Below are 9,899 nucleotides of genomic sequence, written 5' to 3'. Positions count from 1 at the left end.
GCCCTAGCAGCGCAGGAACTCCTCAGAGAGCCTGCTGGATTGGATTCCTTTCCGCTTCCTTTCTCTTCCTCGCCGGTGGGGGCTGGGCTGGGCTGCAGCTGGCGGGCTGGGGGAGGTGGAGAGGCTCTCCCCCAGACCCCTTCTCTGCACAGCCCCTTCAACATGTCACACCCGAGCCCGCGTTCCTCCATCCCTGATGCCTCTTCTGGGAACGCAGGCTTTCAGAAACCCGAGAAGACCGACTGGTGCAGGCCAGGGGGAGGGGGACCCAGACGGGGTGGGGGGTGGGAGGCTTGGCTGCTGCCTGTGCTGGAAACAGAAACGCAGGCTGCCCCCTCCCCTTGCGGCAGCTCTGGGCTTCCAGACCGGGGAGCAAACAGCACCGGCTTTTGCAAAACCGGTTTAGGGCGAAGGGGTGGGAGAAGGAATGGAGCCGTGGTTGTCTGTAAAGGTAGAGGGACTTTTGCCATGTCCACCTGACGAAGCCGATGTGTGGGTCATAGAAGTAAGTGCATAACTTAGTGCCTGGTGACAACAACTCACTCAAGATGATCTCTTCCTTCCTTTAGTATTCACTGGGCAAGTTACTGTTTCATTTGATATGAATAACAGGGTGGCCATATAATTTATCATCCAATCCAGGGCACTTGCAAGAGTGTAAGGGGACACAATTATCAATTTTGCTGGGATATTTATGGAGGCATAACCCAGGACCATCCTGGGCCACAGGGACACCTGGTCACGCCAGGAAAGTGTGTCTTCCCTGTGCCAGGCTCCGGGTGGATTCGGGAAATGAATCCATCACCTTCCCTGCCCCAGAGGAAATAGACGAGGCCACAGACAGACAGCCCTCGTTAAGCTCAGTATCAGGAGAGAACGAGTGTCCAGAAAGCAAAGCGGAAACAAAGCCCCCCATGTTTTGTGAGTTTATGAAATGTCTTAAGAGGCCCCCGACCCTGCTGCACGTTTTCCGTCTCTAGGCAGCCACTAATGCCAACCCTTGACTTCAGAGCTCAAGGCTTTTGAGTGTTCCAGCAGGGACTGACATAGCAGCAAACCCTTTGTTACCTGAGTATTAACCGTCTCTGAGTCTCAGTTTCCTCTTCTGTAAAATGGCAACAAGGAGCCCTGCCTCAGTGAAGGGAACATATGTGGATAAGGGGCCAGCTTAGTTCTTGGGGTGGGTGGGGGTGGGAGTACAGGGTGGTGGGGACAGCACGGGGGCATATGCAAGTCCCAAGTGGTTGGAATGATGGCCCCCAAAAGCCCTCCCTGCCTCCATATGACTCTCGTTGCTTGCACATTCCAGGGCCTCCTGCATGTGGGATCTCCCCTGTCTACTCCGCAGCAAAAGCTCAGAGCTGGCGGCCGTGGCTGCCAAAGCGGGGAGGAGATAACTGTTTCGTTGGATCAGCAAAGCATGAAAGGCTTACAAAGTGCTTCCCTCCGGGCAGGAAGAGCAGCTGACATAAGTGCACCTTTCCTTGGAGCCTCCCCTTAGCCTCCCAAGATCCTCTAACCCCAGAGCACAGTGTTTAACTCTTCACCGAGCATTTTCAGGAATACAAGCTCATGTAGCCACCTGGGTCTTGTGAGAGAGGCTGATTGCCCCCTGGAGGAAACTGAGGCCTGAAACGGGGAAGCGATTGCCTGAACTTGTGTGGCAAAGGAGAGGTAGAACTGGGCTTTCAAGTCTCAGGAGAACCCACATCTGGGCTCTTTCCACATCCCTGCAGATGCCTGGGTCTGGGAATCAAAATATATTAGCCCCAAAGCCAAATCTCACAAGCAAGAATGGAGACCACTGGGGAAATTGCTCTTCCTTGCTCCTCCAAAGTTTTGTTTTTCTTGTCCCGCAGCCAGACTGTAAGTCCTTGAGGGCAGGAGCCATGGCTCAAGCTTCTGTTATCCCTCACAGTACTTAGAACAGTACACACAGTAGGTGCTTGCTAAATGTGGAGTAAATGCAAATATTTTGGAATATTATATAGCCATAAAAAAGGAAGTAGCTCTTTATAGGGTGAAAGGAAATGGTCTCCAGGAAGCGAAGAAAACACAAGGGGCTCAGCAATGCAGATTGTGCAAAAAATAAGAAACATTTGTATACACACACATACATAGATGTATACACACCCACACAAGTTTGACAACACTGGTTTCTTCTGGAGGGAAATGAGGTAGCTGGGAGCAGGAGTGGAAAGAAATTTTTCATCATGTATCCTTCCATACATTTTGAGATTCGAACTGTGGGCAAGTATTACCTCCTCGAAAAAGAAAGTAAATAAACTTTTTAAAAAGTGGAAATAATGAAAAATGCAGCTCGGTATTTTAAAAAGTGAAACACTTTAACAACATGGAGTGGACTGATGTTTCCTGCTTCCCCAGTCCTCATGAAATGTCAGTTTAATTTTCCAGGGTGTGTTGGAAACCGGAAATCCTAGAAAGTCAAGGTTGGCAGGGCTCTTGGAGGACCCCTCCCATTCCATTAGGGAAACCGGGCCCAGGGTCATGCAGGGTGGGAATGGCAGAGCTTGGGAGAGAGGGGATGGAGGGAGAGACTCGTGGCCTTGACTTCTTGCCCAGTGGGTTCCCGGTCCTTGTCCACAAACTAGCCGCATTTGCTGCTCATGAAAATGTGACTCAAGTCCCACAAACTCTTGCGGAGGTTCTTAGATGGACACACAGCCATCAGGATGGAGAGAAGGGCCCGCAGACAAGAGGCTGCTGTTATGCCGTTGGCATAATGTCAAAAAGGGATCACCCCTGGAGACTGCAACACTGAGAATGTCCTAAATGCCACTGAATTTTTCACTTTAAAATGGTTAATTTTATGTTACATGCATTTCACCTCAATAAAAAGAAAGACTCCCCCAGCGCAGTGATCTTCACATACAACCCTGAAGTTGATCATGCAAAACAAGACACTTTCAGAGTGAAAGGGATGCTATTAATCATTAGGCGGGAAAAACAAGCACAAATGAGATTTCCTGGACAAACTGGGACTATGGTCCCTCTTCAAAAAAATCCCACCAACTGGAAGCTGGCAAGAAGACATTTTAGACAAAAGGCCTTCAAAGGAAAGTAATGATTCCTGATCCTCCTGCTTCTATTCCCTTCTCCCCTCTTCCCAAAACACTGACAACAACATCGGCTTTGGGCAGACACAGGTTCTAATCCTGGCTATGTTCAAACCACTTTACTTCTGAGTCTTCTTATCTGTGAAACAAATTGTGACTCCCGTCTGGGAAGGAGATGCTGTGAGAATTCAATGTCTCACGCAGAACCAGGCGCGGAGACCAGAGACCGTGCCCAGCAAGCATTAGTTTCTCTTCGTCTCATGCAGAGAAATAATGAAACGACGCAGGCTTAATCCTGAAACTCCTGGGGTGAACAGAGAAAGCCTCTCTCCCGGACCAGATTCGCAAATCCCCCCGTGGGAGGAAGAATCTCAGGCACAGTGTTGATTCAATTCTGGGAGTCATTTTGCGAAGCACCTCTTTGCAGTGACTCATTTTGGAACTCACTAAAAAATTCTTTGAGTTGAAAACAAAAGTTGGATGGGGCTCAGGTTGCATTGTGTGTTCTACCTCACCCTGGCCTGAATAGTGGGGGGTATTGCAAGGAATTTGGGGGATCTCTGAGCAGAATTTAACCTGATTTTTTTTTCTCAGCATGCCACTAGGGACGGGAACATTCAAGCAGAGCCCGGGCCAGAGGCAAGGAAGTGGGGGGCAGGGAAAAGGGAGGCCAGGAAAATGGGGTAGGGATGACTTTTCTCCTCCCCCAAGTCCTGCCACCGTGTCCCCCTTTCTCTGGAAGCCAAAGAGAACGCCCTGTCATCTTCTGCTCCTCAATTAAGTCCAAGGTGAGGGGACGACGGAGGATGGGCAGGGCTTCATCCTTTCCTACAATGCACTAGGAGAGTAGGGGGGTTCAGCCCAAGACATCGGATCTCCTCCGGCCGGACCCACCTCTGCCGATGGATGGGATGCCGATGGGATCCCTACCCCATTTTCCTGGCCTCCCTTTTCCCTGCCCCCCACTTCCTTGCCTCTGGCCCGGGCTCTGCTTGAATGTTCCCGTCCCTAGTGGCATGCTGAGAAAAAAAAAATCAGGTTAAATTCTGCTCAGAGATCCCCCAAATTCCTTGCAATACCCCCCACTACTCAGGCCAGGGTGAGGGAGAACGCACAATGCAACCTGAGCCCCATCCAACTTTTGTTTTTAACTCAAAGAATTTTTTTTTTTAGAAGTATCGCAAATTTAATGTTAAAGAATTTGAATTCAAGTACAAAAATTAAACAACACATGATTTCAACATTAAAAAACATAACACTTCTTATTCAAACAACTATACAATGACTATCAAAAACATATGAAGCATAACTACAAAAACCTTAAATAAATTAACAGCAAAATTACATTTTATTTTTACAACTTATAATTAACTAAAATATTTATAGTTATTTTTAAGGACCACAAAAGTAGACTGCTTTCTCTTTAGTACTGCATAAAATTTGCTTCTTAATCTTTTGGCTTCATCATTTCTTTCTACATAATAGTTAGATGCTTCTGGATAAATAAGTGCTCCAATCTCCAATACAGATAGTGATCCCTGGCAATCAAATTTAGTGTAACCATTGTCTGCAGGTGTTTTCATATTCTGAAATGCTATTTAGCAAAGTTATTATGCAAAAAACACAACAAACTGCTGGGTTCTATTGCCCACTCAAGAATTAGAATTATTTAAAATTAGGTCCTAAAGTTTAAAAAGAATAGTAGTTTGTTACACCTTTATCAAGAGAAACCAAAGAATTTTTTAGTGAGTTCCAAAATGAGTCACTGCAAAGAGGTGCATCGGACCCATCTCTGCCGATGGGTGGGTGTCCTGGGCCTCATCGCTTGACCTCTGTGAGCCTCAGCTTCCTCAACTAGAAAGTGGAGACATTACTAGCACCTGTTACAGGGATGCTGTGAGGCTGGAAAAGAGCTTAAAAATGGTAGAATCTCATACAGATATGTGGGGGTGTCCTTCTCTTCCCAGTGGTCCGGTGCTGCCCCCAAAGTCTCCTTCTAATGCAGGTTCGGGGTTCTTTGCCCTGTAGCTTGCCGGGGCAGGCCTGCCTGGCACACAGTGGATCTGGAGTCACTTAGCTCCTTCACGCAGGCCTCTGCTCGAGTGTCACCTCGTCAGAGAGGCTTTCTTTAAACACCCTCCATCAAAAAGCACCCCTGGCCCTCCCAGGTCTTCCTTACTTTATTTTCTCCCCTGAACTTATTATCATCCCCAAGAAGCCAGCAATTTCTGGTTGTTTTTGCGCCCCCCCCCCCCGCCCCCAACCCAGAATGAAGCTCCAAAGGAGTCAGGGCTGTATTTTGTTCACTGCTGTAACCCCAGTGCCTAAAAGAGGACCTGGCCCATAGAAGGTACTCATAGCTACGCGTTGGGTGAATGAATGAACCAATGTTTGCTGCATGATACGGCTGATATCACTGATCCCGCTAGCAACACTGCAACACATTGCCGCAGAACTTGTATTTCCTTTTATTATATTTTGCAATGTTTATTTCTTATATTTAACTCTTCTATCTACCTGACATTTATTATGGTGTATATTATGTGAGGGGAGGCTGTAAATGGATTCCCAACTAAGCAGCTAAACATCTGCAGAATGATCCACGTGCCCCCTGTTGATTTGTGACGTCTCCGTTTTCTTTGGCGAGAGGCTGGGACTGTGTCTGCACCACCTGCTGTGGTGCCCGCGAGGCCAGACTGCCCTGGGATTAGGCCACCACAGCGCTGGAGCACACTGGAACTGAATACTCTGTGGTCCACTTTCCAGCTCAACCACTTACCAACTAGGTGACTGTGGGTGTGGAAATTTGCTTTTCTAAGCCTCATTGACCCTGTCTGTAAAATGGGTGTGATTGCCACATCATGCCTCCTTCACAGGGCAGTTGTGGGGCTGACCACCGCTGCAGTGGGGAGCCTGGCACACAGCAGGTGTTCAGATGTGTCATTATTGTTCTCGATCATGGTACGTGGAAGCACGTCCACTTCACTGGATAGACATCTACCCTATGCCCAGCCCAGGGCTGTGACCAAGCCCGGCAGCTGGCAGGGGAGCAGGGTTGACCCCTGGATCTGGCCTTCCTAGGGGACAGAGCATGGTCTTGTATGTGGAGAAAAAGCAAGTGTGAAAATGCGCTGTCCCAACCAGGAGGGTCCTCAGCTGGGGGAGAGAGGGTTCCCCTAGGAACAGCAGGGAACTGAGCTGTCGCCTTCTGGCCCCTGGAGGCTCCCTCTCCTTGGAAGGGAGTGTTAAGCATTCGTTGGTGGATCTTCTATTTCTTCCAGAAACCTCTGCACATTGGCTTCTGCTGGTCCCAGAGTCCACAGGAGGTGAGGAACTCCAGAAGAGGCCTTGGAACTTGCTTCAGAGCACGCATTCAACCGGCACACAATAAGCGCTTGTTCTCAGCCGCTCTCGGTATGATCAGGGCTGTGGTGGGGCCAATGCTAAGTGACCAGAGACCCAAGGAGCACGTGGGAGAGGTCCACGGGTGGACTGACCGCAGACTCTCTGTTAAGTGTCCAGAGCCCGAGCAGAGGGGGAGACGCTGGGTCTGCCTTTCTGTGTGAGCTTGGGCCTCAGTTTCCCCGTCTGTGAAATGGGGAGGGGGTTTGGTTGAGTGGATTACTCTCCGTCCAAAGGACTTGGGGGAGTCGAAGGGTGAGGGAGCCGCCGGGGCGCCCCCCGGAGCCCGCGTGGCGGCAGCGCGCGCGAGCGCAGGGGGCGGCGCGGCCCCGAGGCCGGGAGGGGCGGGGACGCGCGCGCGGGGACGCGCAGGCGTCGGCGGCGGAACCGAGCGGTCGAGCGTGCGGCCGCGGCGCTGCCAACTCGTGTGGGACCCACCGCTCCCGCCGGCCGCCCGCGGGTCAGCGCGCCGATCCTCCCGCCGGGTGCCGGAGCCCGCCCGCGCACCGGTGAGTGGCCCGGGGCCGGGGCTGGGTCGGAGAGGACACCGGGACCGGGCCGCGGGGCCGTCATCCCCACACTCGAGTCGAGTGCAGTGCGCGTGCACTCGCGCGCGCCCGAGGCTCCGCTCGGGAGAGCGGGAGGGTGTGCTCGCGGGAGACGGGGGGTGCGCGTGTGAACGTGCGAGTCTGAGTGTGGCTGAGTCGGTGTGCGGCTGGGCGTGCGTGGGTGGTGTGTGTCCATCTGTCCCTCGGGGTGTGCGTTTGTTGGAGTGTGTGCGTGCTTGTGCTGGAGTTTGTGAGTGTGCACATCGAGTTTCTGGGTTGTGGGTTTTTTTTTTAATGCGCATTAGTGTGAGGAAGTGAGCATCACCCCCATTTATCCATTTGCGTGTTCACTGTGTACCAAGGATGCCAAGTGTGGCACATGTGATCTCATTTTGTTTTTGTGAACCGAGTATCCGTGGGTTTCACAGAGTATGTGTGCGAGTACACGTGTATTGCAAGCGATCTAGCAGACTGTGAAGCAAAGGTGTACATATGTGGATGTGGACGTGTAATTTGTGTACAGGCGTGTGCGAGTATGTTTATTATCGGGGGTGAGGGCCCCTCTTTGCGCCCACCAGGCCTCTGTGAGGAGCAGGCCTGGCGTGGGCCTCGTTTGGTGAAGGAGGCACCAGACGACAGACCCGCAGAGCCCAGCTGGGACTGGGCAGAGGTGGACACCTGGGAGCCAGGCCCGGGCAGGACCACTGGAAAGCTGCTCAGTAGGTTTGCAAGACACAGGCTGGGCAGAGCCCCTGGGTCTGGCACTGCAGGACTTGTGCCTGGTTCTTCCTAAAAACTCTTCTGGGTCTCCTGGCTTTGTGCTTGACTCCCTCCGGCCCACGGGGTTTTAACCCTTGCCCCAGGGACCCCAAGACACTTGTCTGTGTATCTGCCGGTCTCTCTCTGCCCGCCCTGCTAAGTAGGTAGATGTTGGTTTGACTGATTTGTTTGAAGCCTGGGCTCCAAGCGTGAGTCCTGAAGACAGTTAGAAGTTCATCTCAGTAGGCTTGGGACACTGTCTTCCAAGGTCTGTCCTTGAAATTTTGATGGACAGTTTTTTGTGCTTTATAAATGCTGAAATATATGCTGTCCCAAGTCTTAATTGCTTTAAGGCAAACTTTGAAAACTTTGGGGCTTCCTAGTTCCTCTGAATTTTCAATATTCAACTTGCCTTTTCCGAGGGGGAAAATGTCCTCTTAGGAGCTCTGTGTCGGCACAGGCAGGCCTTGGAGTCACAGTTAAAAACCACATCGCTAATGGAGGAAGAATTTCATTGAAAGGGACGCAGAGCCGGCCGGGAGCGCCTACTCCCAACACGGCAAATTCGCCGAATGAACTTTGGACGTCTTCTTTTAGACAAACAAAACCTGGAAGGAAACAAAAAAAGACCCACATTCTTTTTCTTTTTTGTCCTGAAAAATTAAAAAAAAAAAAAAAAATACCATTTGGGTTTGCTGGAAACACTGCCTCCCTCTTCCCCGATCAAGGCCGAGCCCTCCCTTGAACCCCCACCCCCAAATAAAATGTGCCTGTGGGGAGCTGCGGAATGAGTCACTCCCTGGCAGAGAGCCCCACGGGCAAACATTTGGGAAGGTTCTTGCCTAACTTCCCAGAAGAAAAGGCCCAGGATTTAAAATGGTCCCTGTGGTTTATCAGCCTCTGCCTTCCCGTCTGCTTCGGAAATGACTAAAAAAGTAGTTTCTATCTCCCCAAAATAAAGTCTCAGACATAAGAACCAGCCCATGTTGGTCTGGGTTTAGGGCCATTCAATTTTCAAGAAGCGGAGCTCCTGGCTTTGCCAGATCGCTTTGCTGCCAGGTTTGAGCAAGAAAGGAGAAGGGGATGGGAACGCATTATTTATGGAGCACCTACTGTGTGCTGGGAACTGCTCTCGGCTCTGTGACTCCTCCTGATAGTCTTTGGGAGGCGTTGCTGCGGAAAGTGGCTTTTGGTTTTATGCATGAGGAAACTGAGGCTCAGAAAAGTCACGCTGTCTCCTGGGAGGGCTGAGAGGAGGTGGGGGCAGAGTCCCCAGCTGCCTGCCTGACTTCACAGCCCATCCTCTTTGCACTGCAGCAGGGACATGACAGCTGATTTCCTAAGGTGCACAGACTCCAAGCTGAATGCTTTTTACACACATCCGCTCACTTACTTCTCACCAGGAGGTAGGGGTTTCTGTCTCCATTTTACAGATGAGAAAACTGGGAGTACAGAGAGATTAAACAGTGTGCTGAAGATCATGTGCTAATATGTGCCAGAGCCCGGATTTGAACCTAGGCTTGTCTGGGCAGAGCCCATATTCTTCCCACTGTACCTGGAAAGTAACACTGGCTGCATACCATGTGCTTGGCCTGGTACTAAGGTCTGGGATCATTACCCTGATTTCACAGAGAGGAAGACAAAGACTCAGGGAAGCTAAGAAATCAGTAAGTGGCAAAGTCAGGATTCGAACCCATGACCTTGAACTCCAGCTATGAGGTTCATAACCTCAAACCAAGTCTGGCTGCATTTGTCCAACCTTTTGCCTCTTATGCGCTGAAAAGCCAAGTGGATTAAGGCATGCCAGGCCCCTGCAGGACTGGGTCGCACCCTCCTGAAGGCTCTGCTGTCCTTCCTTGTCCACTCTTGCACCTCTGGTGCAGATGACCAGGGCCAGAGCTATCAGCTAGAAAGGGCTATAGTTTACATTTTTCTTTCCTTTCAAAGTGCCAAGGATCAGTTTCATAAGGGAGGTGTCAAAACAATTGTTAAAAGAGGAAAATATTCCCTTCATTTTCTCAGGTCAAACCAAGCAAAGAAGTTAGAGGGTGGAGAATGGCGGCCCCTGGATGGGCCATCTGAGCTTACAGACAGGTTGACACCTCCAGGCTTG

General features: G+C 50.7%; 1 protein-coding gene across 1 annotated transcript in view; it reads left to right on the top strand.

Moving 5' to 3' along the window:
* The first annotated feature begins 6,845 nt into the window (after window positions 1–6,845).
* The window catches only part of NEK6 (NIMA related kinase 6), an 89,387-nt gene continuing 86,333 nt past the window's right edge, over window positions 6,846–9,899 (top strand). Inside the window, exon 1 of the mRNA XM_037797887.1 lies at window positions 6,846–6,988. The gene's annotated coding sequence lies outside the window, so the exon portion shown is untranslated. The remainder of the gene's footprint in view (window positions 6,989–9,899) is intronic.

The sequence above is a fragment of the Choloepus didactylus genome, chromosome 10, assembly GCF_015220235.1.
Source record: "Choloepus didactylus isolate mChoDid1 chromosome 10, mChoDid1.pri, whole genome shotgun sequence".
In the NCBI taxonomy this organism is placed as follows: Eukaryota; Metazoa; Chordata; class Mammalia; order Pilosa; family Megalonychidae; genus Choloepus; species Choloepus didactylus.
The sequence above is the reverse complement of the archived record's forward strand: the minus strand, read 5'-3'. Positions and strand labels throughout refer to the sequence as shown.